Consider the following 4,447-nt stretch of genomic DNA (forward strand, 5'->3'; position numbering starts at 1 on the left):
GAGAAGGCACAGGAGAAGGGGGAGGTTAGACTGAATGGAACAGGAAGGTTTTCAGTTGTTTGCGGAACGTCGTAAGGTTAGAGTTGGATCTTAAATGCGGTGGAAGGGTGTTCCAGGCCCTCGCCGCATTGTAGGAAAAAGACCTACCTCCAGCTCTGGATCTCCTTACTCTCGGGGTGACTGCTAAGAAAGACTGATCTGATCTTAGGTTCCTGTTGGGCCTGTAGTGATGGATTAGGTCCTGTGTGATCTTGGGGCCAGAGTTCCAAAAAGACTGGTGGGCTATGCATAAGGCCTTGAACAGCACCCTTTGGCGCACAGGTAGCCAGTGGAGAGAGACCAACCCGGATCTGACTGACTGTCTGCGAGGGATGTCAAGTAGCAGACGTGCAGCACAATTTTGCGCTATCTGCAGCCTCCTCAGAGTGGATTCTGGGGCTCCGAGATAGAGGACGTTATTAAAATCAAGGCGGGATTGAATCAGGCCTTGTATCGCTGCTTGCTTGGCTTCCATAGGAAGAAGAGGGAAAATTTTCTTAAGCATCTTCATGATGCCAAAGCAGGTGGCCGAGAGTTTGGTGGATTGTACATCGAAAGAGAGTGATCTATCCATCCATATTCCCAAACTTTTAATACTGTTTTTGGGGGTAGGTGGAGGGCCCATACTGGGTGGCCAAAGGGTGGTCGGGAGGCTGGAGATCGAGTTGCCGAGAACCATAAGCTCGGTCTTGTCTCCGTTTAGTTTCAAGGATGATAAGGACATCCAGGATTTTACCTGTTCTAGACACTCTCTGAGTCCGCTCTGTGCAGGTAGATTGGTCTCCTGTGTAAGGGAGACCACTAGCTGCGTGTCGTCCGCGTAGGAAATTATCTTAATCCCGAACGGACGGACGACATCAGCCAGTGGCCTCATGTACAGATTGAAGAGAGCCGGGCTCAGAGAGGATCCCTGGGGGACGCCACAGTTCAGGGGAATGCTGGTGGAAACTGAATCACCCTCAAACACCTGGAAAGATCTATCCTCTAGGAAAGACCGGAACCAAGACCAAGCTCTGCCCCTGATCCCAACCTGGGCCATACGGTCCAAAAATTTGTTTTAAAATACCTGTAACTTCCTGATTCCCCAGAGCGGAGCCAGCGCTCAGAGGGAGTGCCCTCCTCGTCCGCCATCGGCCACGAGGAAGCGAGGGACACGCCCCCCCCCCTCGTAGCCACGCCCACTTTGGAGATATATAGCGCGCTGACTTCTAGCCCGCTGTATGCCATTTCCCTCCTGAGGCACAGCCGGGAGAGGGACCACGCTGCTCGAAAAATTGTTATTTTGCACTGAATGAAGTTTTAAAATTTGTTTTAAAATACCTGTAACTTCCTGATTCCCCAGAGCAGAGCCAGCGCTCAGAGGGAGTGCCCTCCTCGGCCGCCATCGGCCACGAGGAAGCGAGGGACACGCCCCCTACACTCTCCCAACAAATATGTGCATGCACAGGAAGCGCAGCGGACGAGCGCAGCGGGCGCGACGAATGCGGGCCGAAGGCGCGCATAAGGCAAGCTCGTCTGCGCTCGTCCGCGCCGAGTCCGGGCCAGGGGCCAGTTCCCCTGCCCCCCCAATAACCCATCACATCTCCTATAGTGCTGACTTTCTCCATAGTCTGAGGGCCCCCATGGACAACCACTGTTGCCCCAGATTCTTCGCCGACAACTTACCTCAACTATGTCCAGAGTGCCGCAAACCCCTCAAACCCACTATAACCGTCAAACCACTCGACAATTTTCGGATGTTTTTGCTGAACTGCCGCTCCCTTCCCAAACATTCAGCCGAAATAATATTGTTAATAGATGAACACTCACCTGATATTCTGTTCCTTACAGAAACCTGGCTTTCCCTGGAAGCCGACCCAGCCGTAATAGCCGCGCTTCCTGCAGGGTTTCAAATCCTGCGCCAGGACCGGCCAAAAGGGAGGGGAGGTGGCCTAGCTATAATACACAAAGAACAGTTCAACTGCAGAGTGGCTGCTGAAACCATTCTAGACTGTGAAAGTCTTACCTTTCATATAGAACTGTCCCCCAACAAGTGCCTTTCAGGCACCCTGATTTATCGACCTCCAGGCCCCCCGAGACAGTTCCACGTCAGCTTACCCACTAATGTATCCGAACGTATCATTTCTTCACCCAACTTTATCCTGTTGGGTGATTTCAACTTTCATTTTGATTCACCCTCCGACCTCACTGCTTCGACTCTAACAAGCAACCTAGCAGCTCTGTTACTCTCACAACGGGTCACCCTTCCCACTCACGTAAAAGGCCATTTGCTCGACCCAGTCTTCACCAACTGCATCGATCTCCTTACCAGCCGCCCCATACCCCTTCCATGGACGGATCATTTCCTGATCCCCATCAATTGGACTATACCTAAGCCCCCTGAACACATCCCCATTACTAGATTCAGGAGAACTTGGTCCCATCTAACGATTGACAGTTGGACCAACGCACTCACAGAGACCCGCCCCATGATCACGGAGAATCCCGATTCAGCCAATCTGGCCTACGTTAACTGGATTTCCCAATCCCTTGACATCGCTCTCCCAAAAAAGGAAATCACGCTTAAACGCCCCCGCAAAACTGCCCCGTGGTACACGGAGAATCTGAGAGAGAAAAAACGGTGCTGTAGGCAACTCGAAAGACGCTGGCGAATTGACTACTCAGTGGCAGATAAAACCCGTTACCGAGAAGCTATTAGTAACTACAAAAACCTGATAAAGGAAGCCCAGGCCGCCTACTTCTCGGAGAAAATTGTCCTTGCCAAATCAAAGCCGAAGGAAATTTTCAAAATCATAAATATACTCACTAAACCCCCCCCCCCCCCCCCCCAGTCCATTAGTGGACAAGCCCGTTTCCCACTGCAACAAAGTCGCAGAATTTTTCCATCAGAAAATTAGTTCCATCTACTCGGCCTTCCCCCAGATCAACTCCCCTCCGACAATTACGCCTCCACATCCTGTTGAGCCAGCGTGTAATTCTCAATCACCCACGCTGTGTCACTTTCCTCCACTGGAACTTACCCTTCTGGAGTCCTTGGTACGCAAGGTCAAATCCGGCTCCCCCAACGATCCTGCCCCCCCAGAGATAATAATGACAGCCGCCCAAACCACCCTACCCATACTAAGGGAAGTGCTAAATACTTCCATCTCTAAGGGCACAGTTCCCACAGTCTGGAAGCAGGCCATGGTGAAGGCCCTGCTGAAAAAGCCCAGCCTGGACCCTACGGATATGAGCAATTACCGTCCAATATCCCTGCTCCCCTGGGCGAGCAAGGTCCTGGAGAAATACATAAATCTCCAACTCACCAACTTTCTAGAAACACACCTTCTTCTGGACCCCACCCAAACCGGCTTTAGACCCAAACATGGGACCGAGAGCGCCCTCCTCATGGTCACCGAGGAGGCAAGGAAAATCCTAGATCAGGGAGGATCAGTGGCAGTGATCCTCCTTGATCTCAGCGCGGCCTTCGATACGGTCAGCCATCTCACCTTGCTGGACCGTACGTGAAGCACTATATAAAGAGACAACTGATTTATCATTATTTGCATACAATTTCAGTGACCTACACTCTTAGACTATGCTAGGTTTTATATTGGGTGACCCTCCTACCTCTGCATTCATCTGTTTTGTTTTGGAGAACTGACACTATCTAGTAACACCCACCACCCCCTAAAAAAAACCTCTATCCTCCCCACTCTCCAAACATTGTCCCAACACCTCTGGGAGCAGAGGGAGTGTCCTCCAAGAAAGGCTGCTCCTCAAATGGCTGTCTCTTCTCAATCTAAGTATCATACATTATTGCCACATGGTGGCGCTAGCAGCTTGCTGGTTAGAATTTAGATTCTAGCCTTTCAGTTTCACTGCCCATTCCCAGTGCATCCAGAGCACTAAGCCACCCCTCCTGGAGTATGCAGAGACCTTTACTCCTTCTGTGTATGGCTGGGGCGCCCCTGCTCTCTGCTCCTGTGACATTCGACACAGGGGCTCATGGAATTCAGTTCAAGGCCCTGGGGGCTGCAAAGGAGCTGACTGGGGGCCTGTCCAAGGTTTGCCAGCCCCGAGGCCATTGTACCATACCTGATCCACAGAAAAAAAAAGATTTACAAGAAAGGCAGTAGGTCCGGCTTCTTTAGTGTGAAAGACCAAAGGCCGTTAAGGGTGGATTGTTATTACACTGTGTTAAGACCAGTAAAGAGGTGTTTTGTTCCAGGGCTTCTCACAGGATGCCATAGGAGGCACGGGTGTCTGTGTTGGCTCAGCATCTGAAGAACCCTTGTAGAAGGTTTATACTCTGATAATCCTTGTTAGGACCTCTTAGGCCGGGTTGCATATGGTTTTGCCAACTGTACTTTGGTGTAATAAAGTAGGCTTAGCTTGACTACGGCAACAAACCAACAATAAGGACAAT

This window comes from Lissotriton vulgaris, chromosome 6 (assembly GCF_964263255.1).
Source record: "Lissotriton vulgaris chromosome 6, aLisVul1.2, whole genome shotgun sequence".
In the NCBI taxonomy this organism is placed as follows: Eukaryota; Metazoa; Chordata; class Amphibia; order Caudata; family Salamandridae; genus Lissotriton; species Lissotriton vulgaris.